We start from the raw sequence: 23,850 nt of genomic DNA, 5'->3' as shown, positions 1-23,850 counted from the left end.
AATGCCCTGTGGGGGTGGCTACAGCAATGGAAGCAGAGCAACTGGCAGCGCAGAGGTAAACCCATTTGGGCTGCCGCACTGTGGCAAGATATTGCTGTTCGGCTAGAGAAGCTAGTGGTAAAAGTACGTCACGTAGATGCTCATGTACCCGAGAGTCGGGCCACTGAAGAACATCAAAACAACCAGTAGGCAGATCAGGCCGCCAAGATTGAAGTGGCTCAGGTGGACCTGGACTGGCAACATAGGGGTGAGCTATTTATGGCTCAGTGGGCCCATGATACCTCAGGCCATCAGGGAAGAGATGCAACATATAGATGGGCTCGAGATCGAGGGGTGGACCTGACCATGGACAGTATTGCACAGGTCATCCATGAATGTGCAACGTGGTACAATTAAACAAGCCAAGCGGCTAAAACCCCTGTGGTATGGAGGGTGACGGCTGAAATATAAACAGTGGGAGGCCTGGCAGATTGACTCTATCACACTCCCACGAACACGCCAAGGCAAGTGCCATGTGCTTACAATGGTGGAAGCAACCACTGGATGGCTGGAAACATATCCTGTGTCCCACGCCACTGCCCAGAACACTATCCTGCGCCTTGAGAAGCAGGTCTTGTGGAGGCATGGCACCCCAGAAAGAATTGAGTCAGACAACGGGACTCACTTCCGAAACAACCTCGTAGACACCTGGGCCAAAGAACATGGCATTGAGTGGGTATATCACATCCCTTATCATGCACCAGCCTCCAGAAAAATCGAACGATACGATGGACTGCTGAAAACTACATTGAGAGCAACGGGGGGGTGGAACTTTCAAACATTGGGATACACAGTTAACAAAAGCCACCTGGTTAGTTAATACTAGAGGATCTGCCAATCGGGCTGGCCTCGCACAAGCAGGACTTCCACGTACTGTAGAAGGGGATAAAGTCCCTGTAGTGTGCGTGAGGAGTATGTTAGGAAAGACAGTCTGGGTTAGTCCTCCGTCAAACAGAGGCAAACCCATTCAAGGGGTTGTTTTTGCTCAGGGACCTGGGTACACCTGGTGGGTGATGCAGAAGGATGGGGAAGTTCATTGTGTATCTCAGGGAGATTTGATTTTGGGAAAGAATAGCCAGTGAATCAGGCTGTATGATATTTAATGGCTCAATAACCTGCCAATGCATGTCATTGTGTCTATATGCCATATCAAGGGTATTACTGTAAGAATTACCCAAATGACTGCAGGATGGACTTTGAAACTGAGCCAAGTACAACAGCGATAGAACTTGAACTGGCACCCAGCAATTTCCTCAAGATCAACATCTTCGACCTGCACACCAAGGGCCTGGGTTGCACCAAATGTACTAGCCACAAGTTCCAGAGGCAGCATACAACAATCCAACACCTCACAACATCTCTTGTATCCTGAAGAACTGTTACAACAGATAGAGCCCCAAAGTCATGGACTAAATAAAACTGATGGACACATTAGAGGGATAGCCCATCGACTAAGGGAATACTATTTGTGTGTATGTGTGTGTGTGTGGGGGGGGGGGTGTCCATATACTTATATATAAGACAAGCAAAGTGGTATTGATTGACTGGAAAATGTAAGATCTGGGCATGATGTAGATGGTATAGAATAAGGAGTGGATAATGTCCTGGGTTCAGCTGGGATAGAGTTCATTTTTACAGGAACCTGGGAGGTGGGGGGCATAGCCGGGGCAGCTGACCTGAACTAGCCAAGGAGTTATTCCATACCATGTGACATCATGCTCAGTATATAAATGGGGAGCGGGCTGGGGGGAGTTCTCTCGACTTTTGGTGGGGGAAGTGGTGGAGTGTCGGGTTCCGGGTGGTGAGCAGTTGCATTGTGCATTGCTCTTTTTGTATATCCTTTCATTAGTAGCGTTGTTGTTGTTGTAACGTCTTTCTTTGTGTGTTGTCCCAGTAAACTGCCCTTATCTCAACCCTCGAGGTTCTGGGTTTTTTTGGGTTTTTTCCCCTTTTCTCTCCTCTGTCTCCTCCTTATCCCACCGGAGGAGGGCGGGAGGAGTGAGTGAGCGGCTGCGTGGTCCTTTGTTACCGGCTGGGCTGAAACCACAACAGCCAAAAAGGTCACCTCAGTGTACCTGGCACGCCTTGATTGGTCAGTTCAGTTTTCAACTTGCGGCCTCTAGGGTTTGGGTTTTCTTTCCCCCTGCCTGGAGAAGTTTCGTTTCCTGCTGGGTGGGGGAAGTGTACTGCCACAGCATCCACCCTGTGACCACAGTCACGATTCAACTGGTTTCCTTGGAGTGGTGGTACAGTCACCTCTTGCCTCCAAAGTTAAGAGGGAGCGCTGTCTGATGAATTTGATGCTCATTGTGGGTCATCGCTCCATTCTGGTCTAGAATTCAAGTGGAATATTAGATACAGGAATATCCAGCGCACAAACAGGTTTTAAGGGAGTATACTTAACCGTTAGTACAGGCTTCACTACCAAGCGTTTGGTAGAACTTATTGCAATACAGACTACAGTAATCATAACTACAAGCATTATTAAAGATTAGAGAAGGCTGGTCGCCCACCCCGTGAAAGAAAATCCAAACATATCAAAACCTTTCCCAGCCAATTAGTCCCTGGTGCAGAAGTAATTGCCTCTAGGTCTCTTGTCACCTTCTTTTGTTGATTTGATCTCGGAGCTACATTGACACATTTGGAGTGAACACAGCAGTCGTCCATCAACAGGTTCAAAACTTCACATACACCCTTCTCTTTCAGTAGCATCAAATCCAATACGGCTCAATTTTGGATAGTCATTTTACCAGTATGTTGTAACTGAGTGTTCAAGAGTCCCCAAACTGTCACATGTAACATTGGCTAAGGTTGATAGTTGTAAACTCAGTTCTAGAATGCTCTATTGGTGTTCCCTTGGGTACCATATGCAGTTGCCCCCATGGAATTTCAGGGCATAGTGTAGTACCATTCCAACTCCACCCCCTGATCCCATGGGTAGTTGGAGGATATAGTCACATCTGGTGTTCCATACTGAACTAGCATTTATCGCACCTGGTGACCAACTATAAACAACGTGAGTATAACCTCCTCCTCCATCCAATCTGAAACTCCAACTATAATTGTTACATTGCTCCCATGTGAGCTCAAGGGCTCGCGATATATTGATGTCCATCATTTTTGCCACAACATTGTCATCCAGATCTTCACCATCCACGCCTGCCACCGTCATCGCTGCCAGTATAAGCACTGGAATAGCTCGTTTCTTCATTGTCCTGTAAGAAAGTACAAACTAGGCCTCAGTCTTAAACTGAGTTCACAGGGTTAGAAGTCTGGGATTATCCACTGGGCACTGATGCAGTGAGTCTTTCTGCCCCCATCTAAGGCTTCCCAGGCATACAAGCCTCTGGGTTTTGCTAAGGTCATAGGAACAATATCAATGGAGGGCAGTTTCACCATGACAGGTTGGCCCACATATGTCTCCAGTGGGAAGTGATATCTCTGATAAGCCTTAAGCTCATCTTTCAGAGCGTTAAGGGCTTCCATATGTTGCAAAGTCCAGTCCCATTTCCTATTCTTTTGGAGCAAGTCATAGAGAGGGCGGGCAATCACTGAAAACCCTGGTATATGTTTTCTCCAGTAGCCCAAAGTACCTAACAGCTGTTGTAATTCAGTTTTATTGCCTGGAGTCTGTCCCTTTTCAATAGCTGATAGAGTATCGTCAGGTACCACAACTACTCCAGCTATCCACCATGCCCCTAGGAATTTAATTTCTTGTCTAGGACCTTGACATTTAGAAGATGGGATGCCTAGCCCATTTGTTGTCCCTCAAGTGGGGTCATTTACCCGGTGTGTGAAACGCCAATTTACACACAGAGCAGAGGTATTTTATTCCAATTCATGTTTGCGCAAAGACGGGGGCTAGGTGGTAATCCACAAAGCTAGCACACCTCATGCCTAAACAGGCAAGCAATTTATATAGTTCAGTTATGCATATTCAATTTCCAAAGTTCTTCCCCAAAACTATTACTGGTAGTCGCTTATCTACCACAGTTTCTATTGGGTTAAAGTTTCCATGCTTTGAATTAAAGGTACAGTGTTCTTTTATTCTACAGTGCATGCTCAAGGAGAGTGGGGGGGTAAGTCTTTTTGGTCTTGAATTGAGTCGGTGGTCGTCATCTCCCCCTGTCACCTTTACCTTTCCTCCAGTTATCAAAGATTTTTGCTGACTTCATGCCTATTAGCAATTATTCAACTTTTCAGCGCCTCCTGGGGTAGCTTGTCGTTCATTTAAAACACTAATTTGGGCTCCTATATCGATTAAGAATTCCAAACTTATCCACCCCCTTTTCCACATTCACAAATAGTTGAAAGGGTTGCGTCAATGATGGTAAATTTAAGACAGGGGCCTTAGTTTTTCTTTAATCTGCTCCAGTTTTTGGTCATCTTTTTCAGTCCATATTACCTTGTCCCCTGCTATTACTTTTTCATACAAAAATTTTACCATTTTGCTATACCCATCAATCCATAACCTACAATATCCCAATAGGCCTAACAACTTTCTCACTTCTCTTTTTGAAGTCGGGGGAGGGATAGAGAGAATGCCTTTTATTCTGTCAGGATCCAATTTTCTGGTCCCTTGACTTAGCCAATGTCCCAGGTATTTAACCTCTTGCTTTACAAATTGCAGTTTCTTTTTTGAAACCCTTAACCCTTGTTCACCCAAAAAATTCAGGAGGGCAACGGTAGTTGTCCTTACTTCCTCTTGGGTTTCTCCAGAAATTAACAAATCATCCACATATTGGATAATTGACGTTCCTTCGTTATTAGAAAAAAATTGCAATAATTTCTCTAAGGCTTGCCCAAACAGGCTGGGGGACTCCATAAACCCCTGTGGTAGTTTTGTCCACCTCAGTTGCTGTTTACGGCGGGTCTCAGGGCCTTCCCATTCAAAGGCAAATGCGAGCGGCAGAGGAATGCACATAAGTCGACTCAATATGAGTGATAGAAGTGATTTAACTTTATTTGCACGGATAGCTCATATTTATACAGTTTGCGATAATTATGCCTACTAGTCCTAATATGATTGGTACATTGCTAATGTTTATTCATTACTAAAACACACCCACTTGTGGTTTGCAGCTATGCGTGTTCCGTAACTTTCTCATGGGAACTTCTTCAAAAGTTGCTTATGAAACTGTGCCAAGGTCACACTGTCTTTATTTTTCTCCTGATATCAGCAAGGCCAGCTATTTTCGGCCAAGACCTAATCTTGCTGCCCAGGCTGACATTCCTTCACACATAACTCTGCTCGCACAACTTTTCTATACACTCATGTCCTTTTTCATCAAGCCAATTCCCAACAGTTCCCCCTTTTTCTTTTTGTGCGAGTAGAGCTTGGTGGGTCAGCTTTGAGACTCCGCTCATCATGCACCGATACGCAATTCTGACTATTACACAGATTAATATCAATATACCTAACCATCGTAAGGCTTCTTTAATCCATGACATTAGCCATGGTGTTATCCCGCCGAATATTGACTGTAACACCCCATCAAGCCAACTAGTTTCTTGCTGGATCTTTTGTGTATAATCACTTAAATTAAAGCAACACATCTCATCAACATCTTTACACCCGTGTTCTTGTGTCAACAACAGAAAATCAATAGCTGCTCTATTTTGTAAAATTTTAACACCTGCTGTATTGCCCTTTGCAAAGATCTATGAACACAATTAATTAAACACAGTAAAAACAACATTATACGTAATAAAATACATAAGCACACAAAAAGAGGTTTGATTAATAGCTTTAGCTAGTGACACCCAAACATTCTTACTGTCCCACGGCATTAACCGATGTGGATCAATCACCAGTGTCACTGTCATGCTGCTTACTACAGTCAGTGTGTTCCATATCAATCTCAGCATAAGGTTTCAAATTTATGGGTAAATCAGGAACATATCTGCCAGACATGGAGGATGTGATTTTTTGTCCAATTGCTGTCAAGGCTTGCCGTCCCGGTGCACTTAGTTGTCTTGTAGAAGTTAATCTATCGCTGCCCCGCAATAAATCCAGCAGCGGCTGTAAGTCTGTATTTGTAATACCACAACAAGGTCGAATCCACTGTAGGTCTCCGTTTAAATCTTTCTCCCTCTTTTTGTTTTTGAGCAATCCAGGCTTGCTTAATAAATTGGGATGCCATTTTCCTTAAAAAGCTGAACAAGGTAAAACTATTACAATAGCTAAAACCACAGTAACTACAATAATGCCCATAATTCTTTGAGCCAACCTGTTACCCCTAATGACCCAGACCATGAGGACTATGAGGAAAATGAACCATCCATACATTCTTGTGCCATCTTGCTCCGCGAACTCAGCCCAGCAATCGGTAGGTGCCAGCTTTCCATGGCGGTCCCCACAGAGCCAACGATGGCCTCACTGTACACCAGCCCAATGCTCTTTGGAAAATCCCGGTATTTATACATTTGCAGAGGAACGGGTTTCAGCACACGTGGCCAGCGGGTGCCAAAAGTCCACCTCGGTTACAATCTATGACGCATGTGCTCGCTGGCCAGGCACGCTGCAAGAGTCATAGCCATCTTGTCTATTGGTTCGTGGGCTTTACGATACAGTTGCGATGCACAGAGAATCTTGACCTGTTATGTTAGCCAAGGTGACCTATACATTAGTTTTCGGCTGAGGTAGTATTCATATTGCCACATCATCTATGATGCTCCAGATGATGATGGTCATGCAAATCGAACAGGAGTCCGTCGTGGGCCTGTATCTGTGGAAACACAATCAACCTCGTTCCCAGGTTATTAATGGAAATAGACCTTACCCCTAATTTTGGCTTTAACTAACTTTTACATTTACCCCACACTGTCTTCCCGTAATCGCACTATGTTTAATCAAATTATGCTTAACACACTTTTTACCTAATGCAAGTTCTATATACAATAAGGCACGCTGTTCTAAAAACCTCTCTGAAGGACTCAGTGTCCGCTAGTAATACTCTATTAGTTAGAATCTGTTGGATCAGTGGCTCCAGCACCCGCCGGTGCCGTGCCAGTTGCCATTGGGACAATTCCGGGTCCAGCATCAGTGCAAAGCCATGGCTTGACCCACTTAGCCGGGATCTCCCAGTAAGTTTTACTTCTGCTGATCCGCACCATTTCCCGGATTCTGGGTCCTTATACATTACCATGATTCCTGTACTTTGTTGCGTCCTTTCTGCCTGTAAAAGAACATGATGCACTACCATTGGTGGGTCTTTGTGATCACCTGTCAATCTAAGATAATTTAGCACAAATAAGGCTTTGGCCAATCGTTCCTCTGGGAGTAAGCCCTGGGTTCCCCCTTTTTGTTTTTGCAGCATGTTCTTTAGGGTTTGGTTGGCCCATTCGACAATAGCCTGTCCTGTGGGAAGATGTAGAATACCGGTACCATGGTGAATTCCCCACAAATTACAAAATCGAGCAAATTGTGTAGAACCATAGGCTGGGCCGTTGTCCATCTTAATTTCTTTAGGCACACCCAGTACTGCAAAAGAAGCGTGAAGATGTCATTCAATATGTAAGGACTTTTCTCCAGTTCGTGCCGTGGCCCACATGGCAGCAGGATAGGTATCAATACACACATGCACAGAACGCTTTGCACCAAACCACATGACGTGGGTGACATCCATTTGCCACAACTGTAATGGCAAAAGATCTCGTCGGTTAACCCTACAGAACAAGCCCAGCCCTTCCTTTTGACAATCAGGGCATGCTTTAACGATACCTTGGGCATCAGTGAGTGGTAAGTCAAATTGCTTTGCTAACATCCTAGAGGGTTGGTGCAAGAACGCATGTGATAGCCGTGCTTTGTTGAAAACGATTCCCTGGAGGAGGCTCCCATGCCGCTGCAACCCAGTGGTCAGCTCTGTCATTTCCCCTTTCTCATCTGCACAGTGCGCTCATACCCAAGAGTTCTACCAGAGGGGTCATATCGCCGTTAGTGATACCGCAAAGATTCCGCACCCACTGGATATCTCCCACAAGCTTCTGGACATCATGTAACGTTGAAATTTCTCATGTTATTTGAACCTTCTGAGGTTTAACATTGCTAGCATCTATGTGCCACCCCAAATACTTCCAAGGTGCTGCCTTTTGCACCTTTTCAGGAGTGATTATTACTCCGCGATGGCTTAAGATGTCCTGCAATTGAGTTAAAATTTCATCCTGTGGCAAGCTACTGAGGAAACTGCTTTCTTACAGGCTCTGATGCCCAGGCCACATACACCTGACACATCGTGGGGGAATTGCGCATTCATTGCGGTAACACGACCCAATGGTATCTCTTATAGGGCTCTGGCTTGTTAATTGATGGTACCGAAAAGGCGAATCGTTCAGCGCCATCTGGGTGCAATCTTTTAGATCTATAATTAACAAATCCCATTCTTCTGAAAGCATAACTGGAGACGGCAAACCTGGCTGCAGGGCTCCCATACTGTGCATCACCGCATTCACAGCTCTGAGATCATGCAACAGTCTCCACTTCCCACTTTTCTTGGGAATGGTAAATATTGATGTATTCCATGGACTAGTAGAAGGAACAACATGTCCCGCTCTCAATTGGTCCTCAACTAACCCTTGTATTTTTAGCAACCTTTCAGAATTTAGCGGCTGCTGATCAATCCAAACAGGCTCATCTGTTTTCCAGTTAATTTTCAGGATTGGCTGCCCCTCCGTGACCGCTCCTAAAAAGGATGGGTCACTAACATTGCCTTCATTTGGCTCAATAAATCACGGCCTACGAGGCCAAACAATTCAGTTGTGGTAGTCATGATATACGGACGCATCGTAACATGTTCACCGTTGGGGAACACAAATGGGTAAGCGGTAGCTGACTTACTAAGGTGGCTTGTGTGCCCCCTATCCCTGCAATACCAAAATTTGGATTGATCGATGGCCATGATGGAGGCCAAATGCATCGTGAAATAATCGTAACATCAGCTCCTGTATTGATTGTCATCGGTTTCTTGACGATAACTCCATCAGGCCCTTCCAATTGCACTACCTTTTCTGGTTTATCTCTTGTTGTGTCCATGGCAAAGTATACCTGCGTTTTCCCTGTGGAACCGAATCCACCATCTCCACGTTGTACCTCACCTGGGTTCGGAACACACGACCTGAATGGAACTAATTGTGCTATTCTGGTACCTTTAGGAATAGAAACAGGAGGGATTAAAATATGAATCATAATTTTCACAGTCCCACAATAATCTGCATCAATAAGCCCTGGGAGCACCAGAATTCCTTCTAGAGCTGTTGAAGATCGCCCCATTAAAAATGCACTAAGCCCAAACCCCAATGGTCCCTTTATGTTGAATGTGTACTGCGGTTTCCATGTCCACTCTGGAGCTTCCTGCAGTGGCGGACCTGGTGGTTGCGAGGCTGCCTGAGTGCTGGCAGCCCAAGCCCCTTGCATTCGTGTCATCGCGTGAGGGGCCTTCGCAGTCGGTGTAAAGTTTCCCTTCTTCCTGTATTCTTGGTGGTATGGTTATCTTTCTTACACTTGTTGCAGCACTTACTGTTAACAGTACCTGTACATTTGCTCCTAATGTGTCCACGTTTGCCACAGTTAAAACACTTGACCAAGGGTGTCTTACTGGCCTTGTGTTTTGTTTGTACCTCCTTGGAGAGCTGTGGCAGCACAGTCTACTTTCTGTGAGTCCACTGATCGATCCATGTATTCTATCATATCAACGACGTCTGCATTTTTCGGCCAATTACACAATGCTTTGCGTGTCTTTTCAGTAGCATTTTCAAAAGCGAGTATTTTGAACATGTTTTCTTTCATGCCCTCGTTCATGTCAGGGTGGTCATAAATTGCCCTATGCAGTCTATTAATAAACTGTGCAAAAGGTTTGTTATATTCCTGTTTCACCTGGGTAAAAGCATGGCTGTACATATTGTCTGGTATGGTAAGAAAAGCTTGATACGCCAACATCTGTGATAGATGATGAACCTCAGTGACACATTGTAACTGAGCGTTCCCTGATGTGAAGGGTCCAGTACCCATCGGCATCTGCGTGGTTACTCCCCATAAGGGATCTGTTTGTTGTCGTGGTGTTGCTTGTTCCCTATCACAGAACGTCTCCCACTGCCAGAAAAACACTAACATTTGGGCAGGTGTCAAAACCAACTGTGCTAGCTGTTTAATATCTTGAGGTATCAGCGTATCAGCAGAAAAAATGAATTGCAGTATTTGGTGAGTTAACGCAGATTTCATTCCATACTGACTCACAGCATTCCTTAATTTCTTAATGACCTTCCAGTCAAACGCCTCCCATTTTTTCTGTCCATTTGATGCAATAACTGGGAATGCTTGGAGCATAGTCCCTTCTATAATGGCATCTTTTATTACTCCCCTCCAATGTCTCTGCCTTTCTTCTGCAGCGGCTATTACAAGCGGCTCCGCGTCTATCGCGGGTGCGGTTGGTTTCCCCGTCTCTTTTCTGCATTTCCTTTAACAATTCTAACATTGTCTCTTTTTGTTCTATTATTAGAGTAGCCAAATCCTTGTTTGCATTATTTGAATCAGGGTGTATGCTAGGTAGAATTTGTTCATGTTGAACGGTGGTATCTGGGGGCTGTTTTTTCGTAGGCAGATTCTTACTCACTCCCTGATTCTGTAGGGTTTCCTTTAATCGTACGGTTAGGAAGGCTTGGGAACTGTCAGATGGTTGATTAATATCGGCAGTCCCAGGGAGTGGAGCAGAAGTCAAGGGCACAAGAGCAGGCGAACAAGCTCCAAAAAGTCTCTCTCGCTGCATTATGTTTTTCTCCCCGCTTTTCCCTTTCACTTGCGGTTGGAGAGAGAGAGCAGCAAAAGCAGACGCAGACGCTTTACAATCTGCTTTCATTTCTTACAGAGTTGTCTTAATCAATTTCCATAAAGTTGCAAGACCTTTAACTTCTTTAGACCCATCACTAATTTCATCCCATAGGGAGGTTCCAATAGCATTCCAGGTACTAAGCTCAAAAGCTGTACCCACACTAATTGAAAGGTTTCTGTCCTTGCTTCATTAGTTTTTTAGCTGATTTATCATCGTCAATTACCATATCCCATAATACGTCTCCTAATCTACGCCATTCACTCTCCTCAAATAATAAATCCGGATTCTTAAAGCATCCCTTAACACGACCTAAAGCAACTAATCCCGAAACTTGCTTAACGCAATTTACCCCCCACTTTTCTAAAAAGCACTGTAATAATTTTAGGGCTACCTCTTGATCCATTGCTGGCCGGCTTCTTGATGCTCCTTGGTGCTCCTTGATTAAGGCACCTCGATTAAAAAGACTTTGCAGCCTTTTTCCAGTAGCCCTCACTGACGGCGAACCCCTTTTGGACGGTCCAGGCATGAGAGTTAACACACCAACCAAGACGATCAGCGTTCGGTTAATCTTTTGCCCCCTGGTCGCTGCTACCGGTGCTTCTCAGTGTCCGTCGCTCCTATTCCCCTTTCTTCGGTCCTTGTTCGGGCGCCATTTGTTGGAGCGGCGGAGGAATGCACATAAGTCGACCCAATATGAGTGATAGAAGTGATTCAAGTTTATTTGCACAGATAGCTCATATTTATACTGCTTGCGATAATTATGCCTACTAGTCCTAATATGATTGGTACATTGCTAATGTTTATTCATTACTAAAACACACCCACTTGTGATTTGCAGCTATGCGTGTTCCGTAACTTTCTCATGGGAACTTCTTCAAAAGTTGCTTATGAAACTGTGCCAAGGTCACACTGTCTTTATTTTTCTCCTGATATCAGCGAGACCAGGTGTTGTTTTTCTCCTGATATCAGCAAGGCCAGCAGCCTTCGGCAAAGGCCTAGTCTTGCTGCCCACGCTGACATTCTTTCACACAGAACTCTGCTCGCACAACTTTTCCATAGACCCATGTCCTTTCTCATCAAGCCAATTCCCAACACTTATCTCAACCCAGGAGTTTTACTTCTTTTTTTTCCCAATTTTCTCCCCCATCCAGTGGGATGGGGGGGAGTGAGTGAGCGGCTGCGTGGTGCTTAGTTGCTGGCTGGGGTTAAACCATGACAGCTTTTAAATCTCAAGGATTCTTAAGTCGGCTGTGTAGTACTAATTCCCCTTACATCATTGAGCCTGTAGTTATCGGAGTTTTAACTAACTTTTTACTGAAGAATAAATCTGACTTTTAACACCTGCTGGATTTGATTGTGCGTGCCTCTGTAACATTTTAAATTGGTGTAGTTGGCAGGATGGTGTTAATAGAGGATTTATGACGGAAGCACAGCTGGAATGGGCGAAGTGGTCTGACTCAGCAGCGGTTGTGGAGAGAATAGAACGATGCTGCGTGTGAAATGTATATTGGCTTTCGCAACACAAGAACACTGAAATTTGCCTAACTACTGTATAAGCTATGTCCTGAAAGGATGTTTGCCTCACTGCCACTAAATTAGGCCTTAACACGGGAAATATGTAGTTAATATATTCCAGACATCAATTGTATTTTATAGTTTGTAGGCAATAAATGGACACAAGCAGAATATGTAGTTTCTTCTGATGAGATAAGACATCCTGTAACTCAAGTAATTAAAGGATGTGTAGATAGATTTGTGAAAACCCAAAAACAGACATATGGACTCAAGGACGAGTAAAACTGAGAACACAATTAAGAAGATAAGGAGTGATTTGTTAGCATGAGAACAGCATTTTGGGGGTTAAAGATTATTTGACATGAAAGATACGAGAAGAACAAAGGAAAAACAGAAGTTTAATGTGAAAATATTGAAAAGTGCGACTGGAGGAAAACAACAGGGTGAAAAGTGCAGCCAGAGGAAGACTACTGACTTCATCCCTTGCACATCCCTGAAGCCCCCTCTGAACCACAAGAGACGTGTGCAAGTGGGGGGTGGTCTGGGGTGGAGTTATGTTAATAGATACCTGAAATATCAAAATAACCCCTTTGAAATGCCACGAACACAGTGTATAAAAAGGCAAGTTCAGGTATAACTGGTGCACCTCTGGTTTTGACCATGCACCCAGTGCTGTTTGCCTTTGTTCTATAATAAACTTGTAAAATTAATGAAATTCAGCGTGAGTGCATTTCTCACAAATTGGTGACCCTGAAGTGATCATCTTGTCTGCAGGGGCTCTGGAGGACCACGAACGAGAGGCGCCCCGTTGATTTCAGCGGCTTGGGAGAGGACCCTTGGAAGCCCCTCAGAATACAGGTGAAATTTTTCAGCCATATTATAGGGTAAAGGCAAGGACGAAGCTCCCTATCACCGCGGTTGCCCATAACTCTTGTGCACAAAGACCTGAGTAAGAAAAGGACTGTAAGTATTATTCGGGCGGGCGGGATTGAAGTTGGTGAGTGTGTGACTGAGACATGGGCCGGATGGTCTCCGGACCTACAAAGTGAGAGCGGAGCCCTTATAACCACGTTTCCAGTCTCCCGCGAGGGACTGGGCCGGTGAAGGGGCGAAGCGAGTGGACTGGAGAGGGTGAACCTCGGGAACATGGGACAGGGGTCGAGTAAACAGACAGGTCCTGGGAAGGAAGGGAGCAAAAAGGTACCTACGGATATACCCCCAGACAGTCCTCTGGGGATTAAATTATCTAACTGGGATAATAGTCCCTGTACTAAGGGGAAAGACAAAATAAAAATGATACATTATTGTATGATCAAGTGGACTAAAGAGAAGATTAGACCCGATAATTTGTTTTGGCCCCTATATGGGTCCTTTGAGGGGTGGATATACCAGGCTTTAAACGTTTATGTAAATAGTAAGGAGCCCCTCGATCCAGAAGAAAGTGAATATGCCTCATGCTGGAAAGGGGAAATATGGCCAACTGGGGTTAATATACTAAAACTTAAAGACCAACAGGAGGCAGACCACTCTAAACGATGGGACCCATTAGACCATTTACCTTCTCCATATAATCCAGTCCCAGGGGCATCTTCACAGGAGGGAGAAGAGGCAGATGATGCCTCCCCAGAGAATATGGGGGCAAGTGACGAGGGAAGATCCCAGGGTGGGAGGGGAAGAAGGGTCCCCCACACTACACCTACGCAAGCCAGGAGACAAACTGCTAACATAATGGTAATAGGTGAGGTTAGTGATTCGGAAGAGGGACCCCCTAAAAAGGATGTGACCCTATTTCCGTTACGGGAAGTTCCTTTGGAGGGGGGTGGGGGTGGGATGCAAGGGGGTATTGGATTCGTCAATGCCCCACTAACCTCCATGGAAGTGCGAAATTTTAAGAAAGAGATGAAAGGTCTCTTAGACGACCCCCTGGGTTTGGCGGAACAATTTGACCAATTTCTAGGTCCAAATATATACACCTGGGAAGAAATGCAGTCTATTATGGGAATTTTATTTTCTTTAGAAGAAAGACAGATGATCCGAGTAGCAGGAATAAAAATATGGGAAAGGGAAAACAAGCAGGAACCCTCAGAAGAACAAAAGATGCCGATAGCCGCCCCTAATTGGAACCATAATGAGGGGATTGGAAGACAGCACCTGAATGATTATCAAAACCTAATAATTAAGGGTATTGAAGCGGCACCTAGGGGACAGAATATAGATAAAGCTTTTGATAGTCAGCAGGGAAAAGATGAAATGCCCACTGATTGGCTGGAAAGGCTCCGGAGGAAGATGCAATAGTACTCAGGCATAGATCCGATGAGCCCTGCAGGTAAATTTTGTGACACATGCCTGGCCAGATATCAGAAAGAAGCTAGAAAAGTTAGAGGATTGGCAGGGTCGAGGGCTGCAGGAGTTGCTGTGAGAGGCACAGAAGGTATACATACAGAGGGATGCTGAAAAGGCAAAGGCTAAGATTATGGTAGCGACTATGCGAGAGTCTAATTCTGTGGGATATCCTGAGGGTGCTAAGAAAAACAAGAACCAGGGACCGAGTGCCCTGAGACCAGGCAGAGTTGGGCCACCCGGCTCACAACCCCGACGAGCAAGCAGACAGAAGGGGCCAAATAGGGAGCTTGAGTGCTTTTATTGCGGAAAATCAGGACATTTTAAATGAGAATGTCCTAAAAGGGCAAGAGATCTGAGGACCTTTGCGGAGGAACAACAGGACTAGGGGTGTCAGGGGCTCTTCTTCCTGGGGAATGAACATTGGTTTGAGCCCTTGATAAAATTTAAGGTAGGACCCCAGGAGGAAACATTAGAATTTCTAGTGGACACAGGGGCAGAGCACACCTGTGTTACCCAAATCCCAAAAGGGTGTGAAGAAAGTAGCGAAACTATAAAAGTATTGGGGGCAAAAGGGGAGGGATTTAAGGCACCAGTAATTAGAAATGTAACGGTGGAAAGTAAGACCCGTATAGGGGTAGGGGATTTATTAATAGTTCCGGGGGCTGGATGTAATTTGCTAGGACGAGACTTACAACTTCAACTGGAGATAGGGGTAGTGCCAGAGGAAGGACAAATGAAAGTAAGAATATTGCAGTTAACCCCGGAAGATGAGGCACAAATTAAACCCGAAGTCTGGGCCACCAAAGACAACAGAGGGGGAATAAATATTGACCCCATAACAGTTAACATAGAACACCCAGAATACCCCATTAGGCTTTGTCAGTACCCTATTTCCAAGGAAGGGAGAGAAGGATTAAAACCAGTCATAGATGGACTAATTCAGAATGGGACTTTAGAACCATGCATGTCTCCGCATAATACTCCTATCTTACTGGTAAGGAAAGGGGACGGAAGCTACCGACTGGTCCAGGACCTAAGAGAAGTCAATAAAAAGACCCTGACCCGATTTCCCGTGGTATCCAATCCCTACACCCTCCTTAGTCATATCCCACCAACTCAGCAATGGTATAGAATAATTGATTTAAAGGACACCTTTTGGGCTTGCCCATTAGCCGAGGAAAGCAGAGATATATTTGCCTGTTGGGAATTGGCTTGATGAAAAAGGACATGAGTGTATAGAAAAGTTGTGCGAGCAGAGTTATGTGTGAAGGAATGTCAGCCTGGGCAGCAAGATTAGGTCTTGGCCGAAAATAGCTGGCCTTGCTGATATCAGGAGAAAAATAAAGACAGTGTGACCTTGGCACAGTTTCATAAGCAACTTTTGAAGAAGTTCCCATGAGAAAGTTACGGAACACGCATAGCTGCAAACCACAAGTGGGTGTGTTTTAGTAATGAATAAACATTAGCAATGTACCAATCATATTAGGACTAGTAGGCATAATTATCGCAAACTGTATAAATATGAGCTATCCGTGCAAATAAAGTTAAATCACTTCTATCACTCATATTGAGTCGACTTATGTGCATTCCTCTGCCGCTCGCATTTGCCTTTGAATGGGAAGGCCCTGAGACCCGCCGTAAACAGCAACTGAGGTGGACAAAACTACCACAGGGGTTTATGGAGTCCCCCAGCCTGTTTGGGCAAGCCTTAGAGAAATTATTGCAATTTTTTTCTAATAACGAAGGAACGTCAATTATCCAATATGTGGATGATTTGTTAATTTCTGGAGAAACCCAAGAGGAAGTAAGGACAACTACCGTTGCCCTCCTGAATTTTTTGGGTGAACAAGGGTTAAGGGTTTCAAAAAAGAAACTGCAATTTGTAAAGCAAGAGGTTAAATACCTGGGACATTGGCTAAGTCAAGGGACCAGAAAATTGGATCCTGACAGAATAAAAGGCATTCTCTCTATCCCTCCCCCGACTTCAAAAAGAGAAGTGAGAAAGTTGTTAGGCCTATTGGGATATTGTAGGTTATGGATTGATGGGTATAGCAAAATGGTAAAATTTTTGTATGAAAAAGTAATAGCAGGGGACAAGGTAATATGGACTGAAAAAGATGACCAAAAACTGGAGCAGATTAAAGAAAAACTAAGGCCCCTGTCTTAAATTTACCATCATTGACGCAACCCTTTCAACTATTTGTGAATGTGGAAAAGGGGGTGGATAAGTTTGGAATTCTTAATCGATATAGGAGCCCAAATTAGTGTTTTAAATGAACGACAAGCTACCCCAGGAGGCGCTGAAAAGTTGAATAATTGCTAATAGGCATGAAGTCAGCAAAAATCTTTGATAACTGGAGGAAAGGTAAAGGTGACAGGGGGAGATGACGACCACCGACTCAATTCAAGACCAAAAAGACTTACCCCCCCACTCTCCTTGAGCATGCACTGTAGAATAAAAGAACACTGTACCTTTAATTCAAAGCATGGAAACTTTAACCCAATAGAAACTGTGGTAGATAAGCGACTACCAGTAATAGTTTTGGGGAAGAACTTTGGAAATTGAATATGCATAACTGAACTATATAAATTGCTTGCCTGTTTAGGCATGAGGTGTGCTAGCTTTGTGGATTACCACCTAGCCCCCGTCTTTGCGCAAACATGAATTGGAATAAAATACCTCTGCTCTGTGTGTAAATTGGCGTTTCACACACCGGGTAAATGACCCCACTTGAGGGACAACAAATGGGCTAGGCATCCCATCTTCTAAATGTCAAGGTCCTAGACAAGAAATTAAATTCCTAGGGGCATGGTGGATAGCTGGAGTAGTTGTGGTACCTGACGATACTCTATCAGCTATTGAAAAGGGACAGACTCCAGGCAATAAAACTGAATTACAACAGCTGTTAGGTACTTTGGGCTACTGGAGAAAACATATACCAGGGTTTTCAGTGATTGCCCGCCCTCTCTATGACTTGCTCCAAAAGAATAGGAAATGGGACTGGACTTTGCAACATATGGAAGCCCTTAACGCTCTGAAAGATGAGCTTAAGGCTTATCAGAGATATCACTTCCCACTGGAGACATATGTGGGCCAACCTGTCATGGTGAAACTGCCCTCCATTGATATTGTTCCTATGACCTTAGCAAAACCCAGAGGCTTGTATGCCTGGGAAGCCTTAGATGGGGGCAGAAAGACTCACTGCATCAGTGCCCAGTGGATAATCCCAGACTTCTAACCCTGTGAACTCAGTTTAAGACTGAGGCCTAGTTTGTACTTTCTTACAGGACAATGAAGAAACGAGCTATTCCAGTGCTTATACTGGCAGCGATGACGGTGGCAGGCGTGGATGGTGAAGATCTGGATGACAATGTTGTGGCAAAAATGATGGACATCAATATATCGCGAGCCCTTGAGCTCACATGGGAGCAATGTAACAATTATAGTTGGAGTTTCAGATTGGATGGAGGAGGAGGTTATACTCACGTTGTTTATAGTTGGTCACCAGGTGCGATAAATGCTAGTTCAGTATGGAACACCAGATGTGACTATATCCTCCAACTACCCATGGGATCAGGGGGTGGAGTTGGAATGGTACTACACTATGCCCTGAAATTCCATGGGGGCAACTGCATATGGTACCCAAGGGAACACCAATAGAGCATTCTAGAACTGAGTTTACAACTATCAACCTTAGCCAATGTTACATGTGACAGTTTGGGGACTCTTGAACACTCAGTTACAACATACTGGTAAAATGACTATCCAAAATTGAGCCGTATTGGATTTGATGCTACTGAAAGAGAAGGGTGTATGTGAAGTTTTGAACCTGTTGATGGACGACTGCTGTGTTCACTCCAAATGTGTCAATGTAGCTCCGAGATCAAATCAACAAAAGAAGGTGACAAGAGACCTAGAGGCAATTACTTCTGCACCAGGGACTAATTGGCTGGGAAAGGTTTTGATATGTTTGGATTTTCTTTCACGGGGTGGGCGACCAGCCTTCTCTAATCTTTAATAATGCTTGTAGTTATGATTACTGTAGTCTGTATTGCAATAAGTTCTACCAAACGCTTGGTAGTGAAGCCTGTACTAACGGTTAAGTATACTCCCTTAAAACCTGTTTGTGCGCTGGATATTCCTGTATCTAATATTCCACTTGAATTCTAGACCAGAATGGAGCGATGACCCACAATGAGCATCAAATTCATCAGACAGCGCTCCCTCTTAACTTTGGAGGCAAGAGGTGACTGTACCACCACTCCAAGGAAACCAGTTGAATCGTGACTGTGGTCACAGGGTGGATGCTGTGGCAGTACACTTCCCCCACCCAGCAGGAAACGAAACTTCTCCAGGCAGGGGGAAAGAAAACCCAAACCCTAGAGGCCGCAAGTTGAAAACTGAACTGACCAATCAAGGCGTGCCAGGTACACTGAGGTGACCTTTTTGGCTGTTGTGGTTTCAGCCCAGCCGGTAACAAAGGACCACGCAGCCGCTCACTCACTCCTCCCGCCCTCCTCCGGTGGGATAAGGAGGAGACAGAGGAGAGAAAAGGGGAAAAAACCCAAAAAAACCCAGAACCTCGAGGGTTGAGATAAGGGCAGTTTACTGGGACAACACACAAAGAAAGACGTTACAACAACAACAACGCTACTAATGAAAGGATATACAAAAAGAGCAATGCACAATGCAACTGCTCACCACCCGGAACCCGACACTCCACCACTTCCCCCACCAAAAGTCGAGAGAACTCCCCCCAGCCCGCTCCCCATTTATATACTGAGCATGATGTCACATGGTATGGAATAACTCCTTGGCTAATTCAGGTCAGCTGCCCCGGCTATGCCCCCCACCTCCCAGGTTCCTGTAAAAATGAACTCTATCCCAGCTGAACCCAGGACATTATCCACTCCTTATTCTATACCATCTACATCATGCCCAGATCTTACATTTTCCAGTCAATCAATACCACTTTGCTTGTCTTATATATAAGTATATGGACACCCCCCCACACACACACACACACATACACACAAATAGTATTCCCTTAGTCGATGGGCTATCCCTCTAATGTGTCCATCAGTTTTATTTAGTCCATGACTTTGGGGCTCTATCTGTTGTAACAGTTCTTCAGGATACAAGAGATGTTGTGAGGTGTTGGATTGTTGTATGCTGCCTCTGGAACTTGTGGCTAGTACATTTGGTGTAACTCATGCCCCTGGTCTGCAGGTCGAAGATGTTGATCTTGAGGAAATTGCTGGGTGCCAGTTCAAGTTCTATCGCTGTTGTACTTGGCTCAGTTTCAAAGTCCATCCTGCAGTCATTTGGGTAATTCTTACAGTAATACCCTTGATATGGCATATAGACACAATGACATGCATTGGCAGGTTATTGAGCCATTAAATATCATACAGCCTGATTCACTGGCTATTCTTTCCCAAAATCAAATCTCCCTGAGATACACAATGAACTTCCCCATCCTTCTGCATCACCCACCAGGTGTACCCAGGTCCCTGAGCAAAAACAACCCCTTGAATGGGTTTGCCTCTGTTTGACGGAGGACTAACCCAGACTGTCTTTCCTAACATACTCCTCACGCACACTACAGGGACTTTATCCCCTTCTACAGTACGTGGAAGTCCTGCTTGTGCGAGGCCAGCCCGATTGGCAGATCCTCTAGTATTAACTAACCAGGTGGCTTTTGTTAACTGTGTATCCCAATGTTTGAAAGTTCCACCCCCCGTTGCTCTCAATGTAGTTTTCAGCAGTCCATCGTATCGTTCGATTTTTCTGGAGGCTGGTGCATGATAAGGGATGTGATATACCCACTCAATGCCATGTTCTTTGGCCCAGGTGTCTACGAGGTTGTTTCGGAAGTGAGTCCCGTTGTCTGACTCAATTCTTTCTGGGGTGCCATGCCTCCACAAGACCTGCTTCTCAAGGCGCAGGATAGTGTTCTGGGCAGTGGCGTGGGACACAGGATATGTTTCCAGCCATCCAGTGGTTGCTTCCACCATTGTAAGCACATGGCACTTGCCTTGGCGTGTTCGTGGGAGTGTGATAGAGTCAATCTGCCAGGCCTCCCACTGTTTATATTTCAGCCGTCACCCTCCATACCACAGGGGTTTTAGCCGCTTGGCTTGTTTAATTGTACCACGTTGCACATTCATGGATGACCTGTGCAATACTGTCCATGGTCAGGTCCACCCCTCGATCTCGAGCCCATCTATATGTTGCATCTCTTCCCTGATGGCCTGAGGTATCATGGGCCCACTGAGCCATAAATAGCTCACCCCTATGTTGCCAGTCCAGGTCCACCTGAGCCACTTCAATCTTGGCGGCCTGATCTGCCTACTGGTTGTTTTGATGTTCTTCAGTGGCCCGACTCTCGGGTACATGAGCATCTACGTGACGTACTTTTACCACTAGCTTCTCTAGCCGAACAGCAATATCTTGCCACAGTGCGGCAGCCCAAATGGGTTTACCTCTGCGCTGCCAGTTGCTCTGCTTCCATTGCTGTAGCCACCCCCACAGGGCATTTGCCAGCATCCATGAGTCAGTATAGAGATAGAGCACTGGCCACTTTTCTCTTTCAGCAATATCTAATGCTAGCTGGATGGCTTTCACCTCTGCAAACTGACTCGATTCACCTTCTCCTTCAGCAGTCTCTGCAACTTGTCGTGTAGGACTCCATACAGCAGCCTTGCACCTCTGATGTTTTCCCACAATGCTACAGGACCCATCAGTGAACAGGGCATATTGCCTCTCATTTTCTGGCAGTTTATTATACAGCGGGGCCTCTTCAGCACGTGCCACCTCCTCCTCTGGCAACATTCCAAAATCTTTGCCTTCTGGCCAGTCCATGATCACTTCTAAAATTCCTGGGCAACTGGGGTTTCCTATGCGAGCCCGTTGTGTGATCAGTGCGATTCACTTACTCCACATGGCATCAGTTGCATGATGTGTAGAGGAGACCCTCCCTTTGAACATCCAGCCCAGCACTGGCAGCCGGGGTGCTAAGAGGAGCTGTGTTTCAGTACCAACCACTTCTGAGGCAGCTTGAACTCCTTCATATGCTGCCAAGATCTCTTTTTCAGTTGGAGTATAGCGAGACTCGGATCATCTGTATCCCTGACTCCAAAACCACAGGGGTCAGCCTCGGGTCTCTCCAGGTGCTTTTTGCCAGAGGCTCCAGGTAGGGCCATTCTCCCCAGCAGCAGTGTAGAGCACATTTTTAACATCTTGTCCTGCCCAGACTGGCCCAAGAGCTACAGCATGAACAATCTCCCGCTTAATTTGTTCAAAGGCTTGTTGTTGTTCAGGACCCCATTTAAAATCGTTCTTCTTCCGGGTCACTTGGTAGAGAGGACTTACAATTTGAATGTGATTTGGAATATGCATTCTCCAAAAACCCAAAACACCTAAGAAGGCCTGTGTTTCCTTTTTATTAGTCAGTGGAGACATAGCTGCTATTTTGTTAATCACATCCATAGGGATCTGATGACTCCCGTCTTGCATTTTACTCCTAAGAACTGGATCTCCTGTGCAGGTCCCTTGACCTTACTTTCTTTTATGGCAAAACCAGCCTTCAAAAGGATTTGGATTATTTTCTTCCCTTTCTCAAAGACTTCTTCTGCCGTTTTGCCCCATGCGATGATGTCATCAATGTATTGCAGGTGTTCCAGAGCTTCGCCTTTTTCCAGTGCAGTCTGGATTAGTCCATGGCAAATGGTGGGGCTGTGTTTCCACCCCTGGGGCAGTTGATTCCAAGTGTACTGGACACCCCTCCAAGTAAAGGCAAATTGTAGACAAAACTCTGCTGCCAGAGGGATTGAGAAAAACACATTAGCCATGTCACTTGTGGCATACCACTTGGCTGCCTTTGACTCTAGCTCGTATTGAAGTTCTAGCATATCTGGAACGGCAGCACTCAGCAGTGGCGTAACTTCATTCAGGCCACGATAGTCAACTGTTAGTCTCCACTCCCCATTAGACTTCTGCACTGGCCATATGGGACTATTAAAGGGTGAGCGAGTCTTGCTGATCACTCCTTGGCTCTCCAGTTGGCGAATCAATTTGTGGATGGGAATCAGAGAGTCTCGGTTGGTACGATATTGCCGCCGGTGCACCGTCATGGTAGCAATTGTCACCTGTTGTTCTGCAACCTTCAGCAACCCCACAACCGAAGGGTCTTGAGAGAGACCAGGCAGGGTAGACAGCTGTTCAGTGCCCTCCGTCTCTAAGGCAGCTACACCGAAAGCCCATCGACACCCCTTCGGGTCCTTACAATACCCTCTCCTGAGATAGTCTCTGCCAAGGATACACAGAGCCTCTGGACCAGTCACAATGGGGTGTTTCTGCCATTCATTTCCAGTTAGGCTTACTTCAGCTTCCAATACAGTTAACTCTTGAGATCCCCCTGTCACACCAGAAATACAAATGGGTTCTGCCCCTTTATAACTTGATGGCATTAGAGTGCACTGTGCACCGGTGTCTACTAGAGCCTTATACTCCTGTGGGTCTGACGTGCCAGGCCATCGAATCCACACAGTCCAATAGACCCGGTTATCCCTTTACTCCACCTGGCTGGAGGCAGAGCCCCTCTAATTCTGGTCAGAGTATTCAGTATTCACTTCTCATAAAATTGGGTCAGAAGTCCCTTCAAGAGGATCGGAAATAAAATCAGCTCTTCTACTCTGTTTGGAAACTGGAGCAGCATTTTTCCTGGGGGAATCCCCTTTTGTGGTCGTTTTTCCTCGCAGTTCACGTACCCGTGCATTTAGGACCGAGGTAGGTTTTCCGTCCCATTTCCTCATGTCCTCTCCCTGATCACATAGGTAAAACCACAGGGCACCTTGCGGTGTGTACCTTCTATATTCTCTCTTGGGCAGAGGAACGCTCACTCCTAATAGCTGAGACATTGGCCCTGACAAGTGTGGAGTAGGACATATCCTCTTTGATTTGTTGGACATCCTGGGACAGCTTCTCCACAGCTGAAATGCAGGCTTGTAGGGAGGAGGAGAGATTTTCTTTGTATTGATGGAGTTGGCGAGCCACTTCCTCCACCGTCGGTGCCTCTTCATCTTTCCAGGTCATTATTGCCAGTGGGCTGGGACAGTATGATGGTGC

General features: G+C 45.4%; 1 protein-coding gene across 1 annotated transcript in view; it reads right to left on the bottom strand.

Moving 5' to 3' along the window:
* The window catches only part of LOC126035345 (uncharacterized), a 118,695-nt gene that overhangs the window by 94,159 nt on the left and 686 nt on the right, over positions 1–23,850 (bottom strand). The window lies entirely within an intron of this gene.

The sequence above is a fragment of the Accipiter gentilis genome, chromosome W (genome assembly GCF_929443795.1).
Source record: "Accipiter gentilis chromosome W, bAccGen1.1, whole genome shotgun sequence".
Lineage (NCBI taxonomy): Eukaryota > Metazoa > Chordata > Aves > Accipitriformes > Accipitridae > Astur > Astur gentilis.
The sequence above is the reverse complement of the archived record's forward strand: the minus strand, read 5'-3'. Positions and strand labels throughout refer to the sequence as shown.